The sequence below is a fragment of the Salvelinus fontinalis genome, chromosome 29, assembly GCF_029448725.1.
Source record: "Salvelinus fontinalis isolate EN_2023a chromosome 29, ASM2944872v1, whole genome shotgun sequence".
Classification (NCBI taxonomy): domain Eukaryota; kingdom Metazoa; phylum Chordata; class Actinopteri; order Salmoniformes; family Salmonidae; genus Salvelinus; species Salvelinus fontinalis.
The window spans coordinates 23,960,934-23,978,503 of record NC_074693.1 but is presented as its reverse complement, the minus strand read 5'-3'; the positions used below and the strand labels follow the sequence as shown (position 1 = coordinate 23,978,503).

General features: G+C 45.0%; 1 pseudogene; it reads right to left on the bottom strand.

Moving 5' to 3' along the window:
• Nucleotides 1-1,638: 1,638 nt before the first annotated feature.
• On the bottom strand, nt 1,639-7,426 carry LOC129827273 (tRNA wybutosine-synthesizing protein 2 homolog; annotated as a pseudogene).
• Between the last annotated feature and the right edge of the window lie 10,144 nt (nt 7,427-17,570).

Here is a 17,570-nt window from a genome sequence, read left to right as displayed (position 1 = left end):
AGTGGGAGAACATACGCTGATTTCCAAAGGCTGTGTATGTAACTGGTCAAGAGACTCAAGTTGAAAATATGAGCCACAGGTTCAGTAATAATACCAGCTGGTATCTTTAAGAGGTAGGGATCAGGCTCAGTAATAATACCAGCTGGTATCTTTAAGAGGTAGGGATCAGGCTCAGTAATAATACCAGCTGGTATCTTTAAGAGGTAGGGATCAGGCTCAGTAATAATACCAGCTGGTATCTTTAAGAGGTAGGGATCAGGCTCAGTAATAATACCAGCTGGTATCTTTAAGAGGTAGGGATCAGGCTCAGTAATAATACCAGCTGGTATCTTTAAGAGGTAGGGATCAGGCTCAGTAATAATACCAGCTGGTATCTTTAAGAGGTAGGGATCCAGATTATCTGGACCTGCAGACTTTTTAGTATCTATTGCCTTTAGTGCTTTATAGACCTCAGCATAAGACACAGGCTCAAAGTTAAAATGGTTCACATAAGGGCCTATTTAATAGTTGACTGTAACAGAGCTTACATTAGAGGCCTGGGCCCCACCATTATCAAAAAATGAACCAGCAGATATGAAGTGCTTGTTAAAAACCCCTACAATATGGTCTTTATCCTTCACTTCATTAGAATCCATCATTAAATGGTCAGGAAGGCCAGAGGATACATTAGAACCTGACACTGATTTGATTAGCTTCCAGAACTTGGTAGGTTTGTTTAGGTTCTCTGTGACTGCATTTAAATAGCAATCTGATTTGGACTTCCTGATCAATCCTGTGCATTTGTTTCTTAGCGCTCTGAAGGAGGCCCAGTTAACAGGAGCATTTGTATGTCTAGCTTGAGCCCAGAGACATTTCTCTTTCTTATTAATTCTGCCAAGTTATCTGAAAACCAGAGATTGTCCCTTCCACTGAATCTATATTTCTTCACAGGGGCATGCTTATCACAAATCGACACAAATTTCACATAAAAATAGATCAGACTTACTCTGTCAATATTATGGTACAGATCATGTAAGAACGCTTGCTCATCAAACTGTCTAAAAATTCTTTTAAAAATATAACGTGGTTTGGCTTTGGTCATTTTTGTATTTTTAACACAAGCAATTGCACAGTGATCGCTGACATCATTACAGAATATCCCAGTCGATGTGTATTTGTGAGGGGTATTCGTTAGAATAATGTCCAATTGCGTTGATTTGTTAGGTGCTCTGAGATTCGGTCTTGTAGGCACATTAATTAAATTAGCGAGATTCAGAGAGTCACACAGATCTTTAAAAGAGTCTGATACAGATGTAAGCATGTCCCAGTTCAAATCTAAAATAATGAATTCAGAGTCATTTAACCTGTGCATGACATCAGAAAGAGTTAAGTGCGTCTCCCAAAGCCGAGGGCGGTCTGTAGCAGCCGACTACAGTGATGTGGGAGTCTTTATATATGTTCACTTTAACCGCAACCAATTCAAAACGTTTGGCTTCGGGAAATCAAGAGAATTTCAATAGTTAGCTATTAAAGAAAAAAAGCATTTTTGTGTGTGTGATTATACAGTAGGCTTAGCAGCCCTTATTTTATGCAAATATTTAATCCTATGGTTACAATATTTATAAAGACATTTTACAAATGTGTTCAGGGGGGGCATCATACAGGCAAGTCAGTTATTTTTATTTAACTAGGCAAGTCAGTTAAGAACACATTTTGTATTTACAATGACGGCCTACCAAAAGGCAAAAGGCCTCCTGCGGGGATGGGGCTGGGATAAAAAAAAAATGTAAGAAATGTAAATATAGGACAAAACACAAATCATGACAAGAGTGACAACATAACACTACTAAAAGAGAGACCTAAGACAACAACATAGCATGGCAGCAACACATGACAACACAGCATGGTAGCAACACAACATGACAACAACATGGTAGCAACACAACATGGCAGCAGCACAAAACATGGAACAAACATTACTGGGCACAGACAACAGCACAAAGTGCAATAAGGTAAAAACAACAATACATCACACAAGCAGCCACAGTCATTGCATGTGTAAACATTTGTAAAATCAGTTGTACAACAACTGGTAAACAACAGTTTCATTTTCACTTTGTATAAACCTATAAACCATGTTTTTCTTTATAAAAAAAAACTCAATTTTGATTCATTTAAATTAGTGTGCAACAATTTATTAATAGCCACAAAATTGCAGTGTACACCAGATGGACTGGTCCATTTTTAGCCTAGTGGGCCTGTCTAATTTGTGTTTTTAGCGCAAAATTCTCATTATCTTGCTAATAATGGGGGCCTCAAGGGGGAAAAAAATGGGCCAGTGTGTTAGAAAGGGGAGATTTTGGGTCCCAGTCCGCCACTGGTACGACTACACAAATAAGAGTCATGCTACAGTCCTGTCTTTTGTCCCCTCAGTGGCCTGCATTCTAAGAATAGTACTATATGGTGAATGTGAGGTGCGTATGACCTGACATGCTCAATGTGCTGGACGCCAGTCCTGCATGGTCCCCCAGTGATGTCCTGCAGTAGAGAGGCAATGTGGATGGCTGTGTCCTTTGTCCAGGCACCCCAAACTTCTCTGTCACTCCCCTTAGGAGACACCTCTTCTTGGTCTCCTCCAGAAATGTCCACTCTCTCCATGACAGGAACAGAGGAAGTGTCACAGTCTGTAATATGATGTGGTGCGGTAAAATTCTGGTGAATATGCAACATGCCACCAGTCCTTTTCCTCAGTAGTCGACAGGCAACAGGCCAGCCATCCGCAGAGCTGGGAGACCCAAATTATATAAGACCCAAATAAGACCCAAATAAGACCCAGATTCACCCGGTCAGCCAGGTTACACAATGGGAGCTGGAAAAACACCCAAAACGATTATTCTCAGATCAGAAATCAACCAGTTTATGTGATCTCCAGTATAAAGATGTTGTTCCTTACTTGCCGGTTGTCTCTTGTGGTCGGTGCAGTGATGCCACGCTCCATTTAATTCCCAAGTTTCTCTGCAGGGCTTCCACGGCATCTGGGTTCCACTCACAAGCATGAACATGGCTGGCCCCCGCATGCACCAAGAATGGGATAGTGAAGTAGCCAACACCTAATAAAGAATAACAATATAAGGAATAACAATATAATCCTGTAGTGCTAAATTATGCATAGATTATGAATCTTTTCTGTAGTTCATGGACAATATACACAGATGCAAGATGTATTTTCTTACCTGTTTATAAATCCACCACAGTCTCCCCACTGCAGTTGAATGAGGCGACCCTGAGCTTCTCTGTGATGTTGTCAGCAGAGAACATGCACACCTGGTCACATCAAACTCATTCCTCAAAGAAAGTTGTAAAACAGGACAAAACAATTGGACAAAGAGTACGTAACATGCAACTATTCCCTTGAGACTAAAGTAACACTTCTGGTACCATTTTTTAAAAGAATACTGGTAGTAATGTCATTGAAAGGGTTAAAGGAGTCATTACCTGATATTGTTGTCTACATGTGTCACCCAGCTGTCCTCTCCAACTAACATGGTCACTACAGGAGTTCTGAATCCATCCTTGGAGATTCAAGCTATCTTTGCCAAATGTTCTGCACCCAGTGCTTGGGCCACTGCTGGCCACAAATCTGGACCTGTAACAGATGCATTGGAATAAACACACACACTAAACCGACACAGATCATAAAATGAGGCCTGTATCAATATAATCTACAGATGATAACGGTTTGTATGCTATACTATAGCTGTTTTCTTCCATACTGGCTGAGAAAACGTGTTTTCCCCCTAAGAGCACCAAGTCTCCGTGGCGCTGGCAACTGTGATGCATATCGTCTCTCAGATCCTCAGTCCATCTCTCACCATGGGATTCTAGTAGGTCCTATAAGACATTCACCAGCTTGTCACTGCTTGAGATCCTCCTCTCTCTGACAGCAGAGGAGCCTGTTGCATAGAGAAAAGCAGAACAATTACAGCAAATTGTTAGATTTCAATCCAAAAAGTCAATGAAGCTAGAGGTCAGTAGATGATTAAGACTATGCATATGGGTTGTTCCATTTGATTTTAATCACTTTTTTAATCGCACCCCTTTTCATTTGAACAAAACTTTCAAGTGGAAGTGGTCAAAAAGTGACTTTTTGAACCTGAATCCCAACACATTCAGGAGATAAAGGTGCCCAAAGTTGACCCATTTTGCATACAACACCATACAACGAGAAATCCATGTCTGCATCACTGGAAAAGATAAAACGGTTGAGTTGAATTGAATTTTTTTTTAAATAAAACTTGTAATTTAACCTTTAAGGTCAAACTCAGATTTGTTTTCATTTTCCGCATATCTTGTAACTTAGACCCTATTTTACATCTGAGGTGTTTGTCTTGTGACCACCATCGGTTAAGACACAACATACATATTATATATAAGATAAGAAAGAGTATGGAAAGTTTGTTGAAATCAAAAGGGGTGTGGTCAAAAAGTGCTTAACACCAAAATGGAACCACCCATACATATTGGACATTGTCAGAAAGGTAGTAAGAGGTTTTACTGGCTGGTGTGTTTACAGATATATTCAATCGCTCCCTATCCCAGTCTGCTGTCCCCACATGCATCAAGATGGCCACCATTGTTCCTGTACCCAAGAAGGCAAAGGTAACTGAACTACAGTTGAATTCTGAAGTTTAGATACACCTTAGCCAAATACATTTAAACTCTGTTTTTCACAATTCCTGACATTTAATCCTAGTAAAAATTCCCTGTCTTAGGTCAGTTAGGATCACCACTTTATTTTAAGAATGTGAAATGTCAGAATAATAAAAGAAAGATTTATTTCAGCTTGTATTTAGTTCATTCTTACATACACTCAATTAGTAATTGGTAGCATTGCATTTCATTTGATTAACTTGGGTCAAACGTTTCGGGTAGCCTTTCACCAGCTTCCCACAATAAGTTGGGTGAATTTTGGCCCATTCCTCCTGACAGAGCTGATGTAACTGAGTTAGGTTTGTAGGCCTCCTTGCTCACACGCTTTTTCAGTTCTGCCCACAAATGTTCTATAGGATTGAGGTCAAGGCTTTGTGATGGCCACTCCAATACCTTGACTTTGTCCTTAAGCCATTTTGCCACAATTTTGGAAGTATGCTTGTGGTCATTGCCCGTTTGCAACCAAGCTTTAACTTCCTGACTGATGTCTGAGATGTTGCTTCAATATATCCACATAATTTTCCTCCCTCATGATGCCATCTATTTTGTGAAGTGCACCAGTCCCTCTTGCAGCAAAGAACCCCCACAACATGATGGCCAAACAGTTCTATTTTTGTTTCTTCAGACCAGAGGACATTTCTCCAAAAAGTACAATCTTTGTCTCCATGTGCAGTTGCAAACTGTTGTCTGGCTTTTTTTATGGCGGTTTTGGAGCAGTGGCTTCTTCCTTGCTGAGCGGCCTATCAGGTTATGTCGATATAGGACTCGTTTTACTGTGGATATAGATACTGTTGTACCGGTTTCTTCCAGCATCTTCACAAGGTCCTTCGATGTTGTTCTGGGATTGATTTGCACTTTTCGCACCGAAGTACGTTCATCTCTAGGAGACAGAACGCTTCTCCTTCCTGAGTGGTATGACAGCTGCGTGGTCCCATGGTGTTAATACTTGCATACTATTGTTTGTACAGATGAACGTGGTACCATCAGGCGTTTGGAAATTGCTCCCAAGGATGAACCAGACTTGTGGAGGTCTACAATTTGTTTTCTGAGGTCTTGGCTGATTTCTTTTGATTTTCCCATGATGTCAAGCAAAGAGGCACTGAGTTTGAAGGTAGGCCTTGAAATGCATCCAGATACCCCTCCAATTGACTCAAATGATGTCAATTAGCCTATCAGAAGCTTCTAACGCCATGACATAATTTTCTGGAATTTTCCAAACTGTTAAAGGCACAGTCAACTCAGTGAAATAATCTGTCTGTAAACAATTGTTGGAAAAATTACTTGTGTCATGCACAAAGTATATGTCCTAACCAACTTGCCAAAACTAAAGTTTGTTAACAGGAAATTTGTGGAGTGGTTGAAAAAATAAATTTTAATGACTCCAACCTAAGTGTGTGTAAACTTCCGACTTCAACTGTAAATGACTACCGCCCCATAGCACTCACTTCTGTCATCATGAAGTGCTTTGAGAGACTAGTCAAGGATCATATCACCTCCACCTTACTGGCCACCCTCGACTCACTTCAGTTTGCATACCGCCCTAACAGGTCCACAGACGATGCAATCGCCATCACACTGCCCTATCCCATCTGGATAAGAGGAATACCTATGTAAGAATGCTGTTCACTAACTACAGCTCAGTATTCAACACCATAGTACCCTCCAAGCTCATCATCAAGCTGGAGGCCCTGGGTCTCAACCCCACCCTGTGCAATTGGGTCCAGGACTTTCTGACATGCTGCCAGCAGGTGGTGAAGGTAGGAAACAACATCTCCACCTCGCTGCTAAACACTGGGGCCCCACAAGGGTGCGTGCTCAGCCCCCTCCTGTACTCCCTGTTCACCCACGACTTCATGGCCATGCACGCCTCCAACTCAATCATCAAGTTTGCAGACGACACAACAGTAGTGGGCTTGATTACCAACAACGACGAGACAGCCTACAAGGAGGAGGTGAGGGCACTCGGAGTGTGGTGTCAGAAAAATAACCTCTCACCCAACGTCAACAAAACATAGGAGATGATCGTGGACTTCAGGAAACAGCAAAGGGAGCACCCCCCTATCTACATCGAAGGGACAGCAGTGGAGAAAGTGGAAAGTTTTAAGTTCCTCAGCGTACACATCAACAACAAACTTAAATGGTCCACCCACAGACAGTGTGGTGAAGAAGGCGCAACAGCAGGAGGCTGAAGAAATTTGGCTTGTCACCCAAAACCCTGACTAACCTCTACAGATCCACATCCTGTTGAGAGAGTATCCTGTCAGGCTGTATCATAGCCTGGTATGGCAACTGCTCTGCCCTCTACCGTAAGGGTGGGGGTGGTGCGGTCTGCACAACGCATCACCGGGGGCAAACTACCTGCCCTCCATAACACCTATAGCACCCGATGTCACAGGAAGGCAAAAAAGATCATCAAAGACAACAAACACTGGAGCCACTGTCTGTTCACACCGCTACCATCCAAAAGGCAGGTCAGTACAGGCATATCAAAGCCTTGACCGAGAGACTGAAGAATAGCTTCTATCTCAAGGCCATCAGACTGCTAAACAGCAATCACTTAACTCAGAGGCTGCTGCATACATAGAGACCCAATCACTGGCCACAATAACAAATGGATCACTAGTCACTTTAAACAATGCCACTTTAATAATATTTACATATCTTACATTACTCATAGTATATAATACAGTATATGCATATGATATCTAGTTGCACCTTTCATATGCCGCTCGGTCATCGCTTATCCATATTCATCGCTTATCCATATATTTAAATGTACATATTCTCATTCACCCCATTTAGATTTGTGTGTATTAGGTAGTCGTTGGGGAATTGTTAGATTACTTGTTAGATATTTCTGCACTGTTTGAACCAGAAACACAAGCATTTCACTACACTCGCATTAACATCTGATAACCATGTGTATGTGACCAACATTATTTGATTTCATTACTCCGCTCAAAATCTGAGAGTAAAGTAATATGTCGGGAAACAAAATGTCACGACAATCCGGATAGAAACAGCGAATTTGTCAGTAAACTTTCCAAATGTAGACAAAAAAAATATTCTAGACAAGGTGGGATATTTTTTGTCGGTAAAATTACGTATGCGAGAAATGGCGGTGGAAAGCCTTTATGCACAACTATTTATATAATAACAATAATTTCGACGTAAACTTGAGTTACCAATGATATGTTGTGCTGTCCTTCCAGGAGCTCAGGAAAGCACGCAGTTTATTAGGCTACAGATTAAATATGTTGTGATGAACTTCACAGGATGGTGACCAGTGATGAGCTTGATGCATCTTTTCAATAAATATCGAGTGTCTTATTCTGGTGACATTATGATCGACGCTTGGCTGCCGTTTGACAAATAAAACGTATATTTATTCTGCGCCCAATACGTGTGTGGTTTAGACCCAGTGGGCTGGCGCCCCCTGGAGGAGAATATAGCAAACCCGTACAGGCTCCAAGACCTGGTATATTTCAACATATCAATCAAAAAAGCTAAACTCACCTTTGACCCTATCATCACGCAAATGCTTACAGTATGGCGTTCAATGGGGAACAATTGCAAATATATTATTAATCACCCCCATATTATTTATTTAATGTATTTTTAATCCCAGCCCCTGCCTCCGCAGGAGGCCTTTTGGTAGGCGTCATTGTAAATAAGGATTTGTTTTTAACTGACTTGCCTAGTTAAATAAAGGTTCAATAAAAAAAATATGCCATTGTTTAATAATGACAGTATCATTTTGGGTGGCCAGCCTATATGTTTTTCAGCTTAGAGTGAGGGGGGAATTCATACTCTCTCTGACATTGTGGACAGTTGAAACCTACATGCGTTCCAAGACATGAAAAAGCAATACCATCTGCCTGGTTTTCATTTTTATTTTATTTGCAGCTTCGTTCTGCTCTAAGTGCTTATGGAGTACGTTGGAGATCTGATCATCTCATCCACAAAATAATAATGGCAAGGGTAAGGGCAATCTCCAATCAGATGTATTTATAAAGCCATTTTTACATCAGCCGATGTCACAAAGTGCTATACAGAAACACAGCCTAAAACCCCAAACGGCAAGCAATGCAGATGTAGAAGCACGGTGGCTAAGAAAAACTCCCTAGAAAGGCCGGAACCTAGGAAGAAACCTAAAGAGTAACCAGGCTCTGAGGGGAGGCCAGTCCTCTTCTGGCTGTGCCGGGTGGAGATTATAACAGTACATGACCAAGATGTTCAAACGTTCATAGATGACCAGCAGGGTCAAATAATAATAATCACAGTGGCTGTAGAGGGTGCAACGGTCAGCACCTCAGGAGTAAATGTTCAGTTGGCTTTTCATAGCCGATTATTCAGAGTTAGAGACAGCAGGTGCGGTAGAGAGAGAGAGAGAGAGTCGAAAACAGCAGGTTCGGGACAAGGTAGCGCGTCCTGTTCACCGGACGCTCTACCTTGTCTCGAACATGCTGTTTTCGACTGGTATATATTCCTATTCCTACTCAAACCAACATATTACCAATCTATTAAAAATGGAACAAAGATATACCAGCAGTAGATATTAACTAGAGTACTGTCTGGTCTAACATCATATTCTCATCAGGAACCCAAATGACTCACTACAATTTTGCCCACATGAGTTATGCGACTCCTCAACAACTTTTCCAGATGTACATAAACTCAACCCCTGTCTGTATGCTCTGCCCCCAGGGTACTCATGGCACATTTGTGTGACTAAACTGCACACTTTAGAGTGGCCTTTTATTGTCTCAAGTGCAAGGTGCACCTGTGTAATAATCATGCTGTTTAATCAGCATGTTGATACGCGACAGCCTGTCAAATGGATGGATTATCTAGGCAAAGAAGAAATGCTCACTAACAGGGATGTAAACACAATTGCACACAATTTGAGAAAAATAAGCTTTTTGTGCATATGAGGGGGGGGGGTAAATGTCTCTTGGTTTGTGTTTTGTTTGTTTGTCAAACAAAAAAATTATAACTTAATCACAAAAACAACTAAAAATCTTGCTCTTTTGTCCATAATAATTTCATCATGTAAGCTACAACTGCACTGTATACTGAAAAAAAAAACATCAGTAGAGTTGAAAATGCAATGGAAACCCATTAAACTTCTATTTTTATTTGCTACATGAGAATTTAACCGCAACATTTACATTTACATTTAAGTCATTTAGCAGACGCTCTTATCCAGAGCGACTTACAAATTGGTACATTCACCTTATGATATCCAGTGGAACAGCCACTTTACAATAGTGCATCTAAATCTTTTAAGGGGGGGCTAGAAGGATTACTTTATCCTATCCTAGGTATTCCTTAAAGAGGTGGGGTTTCAGGTGTCTCCGGAAGGTGGTGATTAACTCCGCTGACCTGGCGTCGTGAGGGAGTTTGTTCCACCATTGGGGTGCCAGAGCAGCGAACAGTTTTGACTGGGCTGAGCGGGAACTGTACTTCCTCAGAGGTAGGGAGGCGAGCAGGCCAGAGGTGGATGAACGCAGTGCCCTTGTTTGGGTGTGGTGCCTGATCAGAGCCTGGAGGTACTGAGGTGCCGTTCCCCTCACAGCTCCGTAGGCAAGCACCATGGTCTTGTAGCGGATGCGAGCTTCAACTGGAAGCCAGTGGAGAGAGCGGAGGAGCGGGGTGACGTGAGAGAACTTGGGAAGGTTGAACACCAGACGGGCTGCGGCGTTCTGGATGAGTTGTAGGGGTTTAATGGCACAGGCAGGGAGCCCAGCCAACAGCGAGTTGCAGTAATCCAGACGGGAGATGACAAGTGCCTGGATTAGGACCTGCGCCGCTTCCTGTGTGAGGCAGGGTCGTACTCTGCAAATGTTGTAGAGCATGAACCTACAGGAACGGGCCACCGCCTTGATGTTAGTTGAGAACGACAGGGTGTTGTCCAGGATCACTCCAAGGTTCTTAGCGCTCTGGGAGGAGGACACAATGGAGTTGTCAACCGTGATGGCGAGATCATGGAACGGGCAGTCCTTCCCCGGGAGGAAGAGCAGCTCCGTCTTGCCGAGGTTCAGCTTGAGGTGGTGATCCGTCATCCACACTGATATGTCTGCCAGACATGCAGAGATGCGATTCGCCACCTGGTTATCAGAAGGGGGAAAGGAGAAGATGAATTGTGTGTCGTCTGCATAGCAATGATAGGAGAGACCATGTGAGGTTATGACAGGGCCAAGTGACTTGGTGTATAGGGAGAATAGGAGAGGGCCTAGAACAGAGCCCTGGGGGACACCAGTGGTGAGAGCGCGTGGTGCGGAGACAGATTCTCGCCACGCCACCTGGTAGGAGCAACCTGTCAGGTAGGACGCAATCCAAACGTGGGCCGCGCCGGAGATGCCCAACTCGGAGAGGGTGGAGAGGAGGATCTGATGGTTCACAGTATCAAAGGCAGCCGATAGGTCTAGAAGGATGAGAGCAGAGGAGAGAGAGTTAGCTTTAGCAGTGCGGAGCGCCTCCGTGACACAGAGAAGAGCAGTCTCAGTTGAATGACTAGTCTTGAATCCTGACTGATTTGGATCAAGAAGGTCATTCTGAGAGAGATAGCAGGAGAGTTGGCCAAGGACGGCACGTTCAAGAGTTTTGGAGAGAAAAGAAAGAAGGGATACTGGTCTGTAGTTGTTGACATCGGAGGGATTGAGTGTAGGTTTTTTCAGAAGGGGTGCAACTCTCGCTCTCTTGAAGATGGAAGGGACGTAGCCAGCGGTCAAGGATGAGTTGATGAGCGAGGTGAGGTAAGGGAGAAGGCCTCCGGAAATGGTCTGGAGAAGAGAGGAGGGGATAGGGTCAAGCGGGCAAGTTGTTGGGCGGCCGGCCGTTACAAGACACGAGATTTCATCTGGAGAGAGAGGGGAGAAAGAGGTCAAAGCACAGGGTAGGGCAGTGTGAGCAGAACCAGCGGTGTCGTTTGACTTAGCAAACGAGGATCGGATGTCGTCGACCTTCTTTTCAAAATGGTTGACGAAGTCATCCGCAGAGAGGGAGGAGGGAGGGGGAGGAGGATTCAGGAGGGAGGGAGGAGAAGGTGGCAAAGAGCTTCCTAGGGTTAGAGGCAGATGCTTGGAATTTAGAGTGGTAGAAAGTGGCTTTAGCAGCAGAGACAGAAGAGGAAAATGTAGAGAGCAGGGAGTGAAAGGATGCCAGGTCCGCATTGAGGCGAGTTCTCCTCCATTTCCAACAATTATCCAATTATCCAGCAACAATTATTGTTATGTACACTACGTCACCAAGCAAAGCCTTTTTCCGCAATGAATGTCAGTTTCATGCAAACCCCTCTGGTGGGAGAATATATTGTTTTTATGCCGATTTTTGAATATTTGCAAGAAAATCTGTCACCAAGTGGATGGAAACCTAGACACTGTTACCTAGCTAGCTAATGAGACGGTCTGATTTTCATTACAGTACAACGGTTTGATTTGTTTGATCTTAGCTAGCTACATAGCCGTCTTTGTATCAAACATAATTGCGTAGTTATTGAGGTTCGCTAGCCAGCTATTTTCGCCCTAACGTAACGCAACGTAGCCAAGACTGCTAGCTAGCCAGCTTGCCACCGAATAGCAGCATTGTAGAAACGAGTGCATTACAACGGAACGACTTGATTAGTGTAGTGTTAGCTGGCTACACAGTTGTCTTTGCTATCTTTGATTTGTTTGATCTTAGCTAGCTACTTAGCTGGCTACATAGCCGTCTTTGTATCAAAGATAATTGTGTAGTTATCGAGGTTCGCTGAGGTTCGCTAGCCAGGTATTCTCGTCCTAACGTAACGTAAGGTAGTCAACCCTGCTAGCTAGCCAGCTAGCCACCGATTAGCAGCACTGTAGAAACGATTACATTACAACGGAACGACTTGATTTGTGTAGTGTTAGCTAGCTACATAGTTTTCTTTGCGAGCTTTGTATCTAAGATAATTGTGTAGCTTTGAGTAATTATCGGTTAGCTAGCCAGCTATTTTCGCCTGCCGCGCTGCCGTCCTCCTACCTAGCCAACACTGCTAGCTAACACTGCTAGCTAACCAACTTCTACCGAATAGCAGCACTGTAGAAACTTACATTACAACGGAACGACTTGATTAGCGTAGTGTTAGCTAGTTGTCTTTGCTGTCCTGGTATCAATGATAATTGTGTAGTTTAGAGAAATTTAGAGAAATTGTCGAGGTCACCTAGCCAGCTTCACTTTCAACAACGCAGCTACTGCTAGCCAGGCTACTTCACCAGCCAGCAGTACTATATCATTTTAGTCAATAAGATCTTTTATTTTATTTATTTTTTGCAACGTAAGCTTAACTTTCTGAACATTCGAGACGTCTAGCCCACTTGTCATTCTAATCTCCTTTGCTTTAGCGTAGCCTCTTCTGTAGCCTGTCAACTATGTGTCTGTCTATCCCTGTTCTCTCCTCTCTGCACAGACCATACAAACGCTTCACACCGCGTGGCCGCGCCCACCCTAACCTGGTGGTCCCAGCCCACCCTAACCTGGTGGTCCCAGCCCGCACGACCCACGTGGAGTTCCAGGTCTCCGGTAGCCTCTGGAACTGCCGATCCGCGGCCAACAAGGCAGAGCTCATCTCAGCCTATGCGTCCCTCCAGTCCCTCGACTTCTTGGCACTGACGGAAACATGGCTCACCACAGATAACACTGCTACTCCTACTGCTCTCTCTTCGTCTGCCCACGTGTTCTCGCACACCCCGAGAGCTTCTGGTCAGCGGGGTGGTGGCACCGGGATCCTCATCTCTCCCAAGTGGTCATTCTCTCTTTCTCCCCTTACCCATCTGTCTATCGCCTCCTTTGAATTCCATGCTGTCACAGTTACCAGCCCTTTCAAGCTTAACATCCTTATCATTTATCGCCCTCCAGGTTCCCTTGGAGAGTTCATCAATGAGCTTGATGCCTTGATAAGCTCCTTTCCTGAGGACGGCTCACCTCTCACAGTTCTGGGTGACTTTAACCTCCCCATGTCTACCTTTGACTCATTCCTCTCTGCCTCCTTCTTTCCACTCCTCTCCTCTTTTGACCTCACCCTCTCACCTTCTCCCCCTACTCACAAGGCAGGCAATACGCTTGACCTCATCTTTACTAGATGCTGTTCTTCCACTAACCTCATTGCAACTCCCCTCCAAGTCTCCGACCACTACCTTGTATCCTTTTCCCTCTCGCTCTCATCCAACACTTCCCACACTGCCCCTACTCGGATGGTATCGCGCCGTCCCAACCTTCGCTCTCTCTCCCCCGCTACTCTCTCCTCTTCCATCCTATCATCTCTTCCCTCTGCCCAAACCTTCTCCAACCTATCTCCTGATTCTGCCTCCTCAACCCTCCTCTCCTCCCTTTCTGCATCCTTTGACTCTCTATGTCCCCTATCCTCCAGGCCGGCTCGGTCCTCCCCTCCCGCTCCGTGGCTCGACGACTCATTGCGAGCTCACAGAACAGGGCTCCGGGCAGCCGAGCGGAAATGGAGGAAAACTCGCCTCCCTGCGGACCTGGCATCCTTTCACTCCCTCCTCTCTACATTTTCCTCTTCTGTCTCTGCTGCTAAAGCCACTTTCTACCACTCTAAATTCCAAGCATCTGCCTCTAACCCTAGGAAGCTCTTTGCCACCTTCTCCTCCCTCCTGAATCCTCCTCCCCCTCCCCCCCCCCTCCTCCCTCTCTGCAGACGACTTCGTCAACCATTTTGAAAAGAAGGTCGACGACATCCGATCCTCGTTTGCTAAGTCAAACGACACCGCTGGTTCTGCTCACCGCTGGCACCGCTGGCTACGTCCCTTCCGTCTTCAAGAGAGCGAGAGTTGCACCCCTTCTGAAAAAACCTACACTCGATCCCTCCGATGTCAACAACTACAGACCAGTATCCCTTCTTTCTTTTCTCTCCAAAACTCTTGAACGTGCCGTCCTTGGCCAGCTCTCCTGCTATCTCTCTCAGAATGACCTTCTTGATCCAAATCAGTCAGGTTTCAAGACTAGTCACTCAACTGAGACTGCTCTTCTCTGTATCACGGAGGCGCTCCGCACTGCTAAAGCTAACTCTCTCTCCTCTGCTCTCATCCTTCTAGACCTATCGGCTGCCTTCGATACTGTGAACCATCAGATTCTCCTCTCCACCCTCTCCGAGTTGGGCATCTCCGGCGCGGCCCACGCTTGGATTGCGTCCTACCTGACAGGTCGCTCCTACCAGGTGGCGTGGCGAGAATCTGTCTCCTCACCACGCGCTCTCACCACTGGTGTCCCCCAGGGCTCTGTTCTAGGCCCTCTCCTATTCTCGCTATACACCAAGTCACTTGGCTCTGTCATAACCTCACATGGTCTCTCCTATCATTGCTATGCAGACGACACACAATTGATCTTCTCCTTTCCCCCTTCTGATGACCAGGTGGCGAATCGCATCTCTGCATGTCTGGCAGACATATCAGTGTGGATGACGGATCACCACCTCAAGCTGAACCTCGGCAAGACGGAGCTGCTCTTCCTCCCGGGGAAGGACTGCCCGTTCCATGATCTCGCATTCACGGTTGACAACTCCATTGTGTCCTCCTCCCAGAGCGCTAAGAACCTTGGCGTGATCCTGGACAACACCCTGTCGTTCTCAACTAACATCAAGGCGGTGGCCCGTTCCTGTAAGTTCATGCTCTACAACATCCGCAGAGTACGACCCTGCCTCACACAGGAAGCGGCGCAGGTCCTAATCCAGGCACTTGTCATCTCCCGTCTGGATTACTGCAACTCGCTGTTGGCTGGGCTCCCTGCCTGTGCCATCAAACCCCTACAACTCATCCAGAACGCCGCAGCCCGTCTGGTGTTCAACCTTCCCAAGTTCTCTCACGTCACCCCGCTCCTCCGCTCTCTCCACTGGCTTCCAGTTGAAGCTCGCATCCGCTACAAGACCATGGTGCTTGCCTACGGAGCTGTGAGGGGAACGGCACCTCAGTACCTTCAGGCTCTGATCAGGCCCTACACCCAAACAAGGGCACTGCGTTCATCCACCTCTGGCCTGCTCGCCTCCCTACCACTGAGGAAGTACAGTTCCCGCTCAGCCCAGTCAAAACTGTTCGCTGCTCTGGCACCCCAATGGTGGAACAAACTCCCTCACGACGCCAGGACAGCGGAGTCAATCACCACCTTCCGGAGACACCTGAAACCCCAGCTCTTCAAGGAATACCTAGGATAGGATAAAGCAATCCTTCTGCCCCCCCCCCCCTTAAAAGATTTAGATGCACTATTGTAAAGTGGCTGTTCCACTGGATGTCATTAGGTGAATGCACCAATTTGTAAGTCGCTCTGGATAAGAGCGTCTGCTAAATGACTTAAATGTAAATGTAATGTAATGAGAGACTGTCGAATTTGGTCAAACAAAAAAAAGCTTTCTAATTTGCTACGTGAGGCTTATTTGATTGAATAGAAGTTTTGTAATGGTTAGGTTGTTACAAATGCACAGACATAAGTGGGCGCACGTGGCATTTTGGCAACTTACCTGAAAATGACTTGATATTGGAGTTTTGCCTGTTGTCATAGAGATAGAGATCTCATCATGGATATCCAATAAGACGTTTCAACATGGACATTGTCATCAAGGGCTTCCACCATTTTAAAGTAGTCAACTGGGTGGGGATTCTTATGAATTGGGAGCAATCAGCCAATGAAGAAGAAAATGTACTACTTTAAAATGGAGACAGACTCAATGGCTCTGCCCATGCTGTGACAGACACTATAATTGTACAGATACAAAGATGAGTCCTCTCTCTCTATCTATCTATCTATCTATCTATCTATCTATCTATATATATCTATATATATCTATATCTATACATTTTAGTCATTTAGCAGACGCTCTTATCCAGAGCGACTTACAGTAGAGTGCATACATTTTATTACATTTTACATACTGAGACAAGGATATCCCTACCGGCCAAACCCTCCCTAACCCGGACGACGCTATGCCAATTGTGCGTGACAGAGCCTGTGACAGAGCCTGGGCGCAAACCCAGCCCAGCCTGGGCGCGAACCCAGAGACTCTGGTGGCGCAGCTAGCACTGCGATGCAGTGACGCAGACCACTGCGCCACCCGGGAGGACATCATTCCATCATATATGGCTGGCATACATATGCCCTCTCTTTGGCTAGAATAGTCCCACCTGATTTTGCCTCCTCCCACCTGCCTTCCATCTTTGAGGACATGTACTTCCATTGTTAGAGCGGTCACTCTAATACAGGGATGGGAAACTTTGATGTGTGTGCGGGCCACAAAAAACGAAACTCATCTTGAGGGGCCGCAGTGGCTCGTGGGTCTGCGTACCACTAGCATGGGCTAATTGAGTGACTGCTGATGCGCAACAAAATTTCGAAATTACACATTGTATATTCTATTATTCTAACTCTCAATAGTAAGTTGATACTCAACTGAGTCCCTAAAAAAATAACACACTTTTATTTTTTGGTCCGCTGTCCTACAAAAGGGGGCCAAATGCCCAGTTGCCCATCCCTGCTTTAATATCTTGTCAATATAATAGACAATCTTTGACATTGTGCATCCTCCTCATAGCTGCCATTACCTGGATCCTCACAGTTTCCCATGTGCTGCCAGTGGTACACTCTGTTTTGGAGACTTTGGAGATCAAGCTGGGGTAGGCAGAATGGTATGATTGGCAGGGTCACTGTCCCAGCAGAGTGTTTTTGCATGCAGAACCTAAGGTTCAGAACACCTTGTGCCTGCAAATGTTTCCTTTGTAAAGGTCATTACAAAGGAAATACATAGTTAGCAACAGAAGAGGCAGAAAAAGAAGCCATCCGGTCAAGACATGCAAATAGAAAGTAGGCTAGCTAGCTAGCTTCCAGAAATTGGGAATAGCTAGCTTCCAGAAATTGGG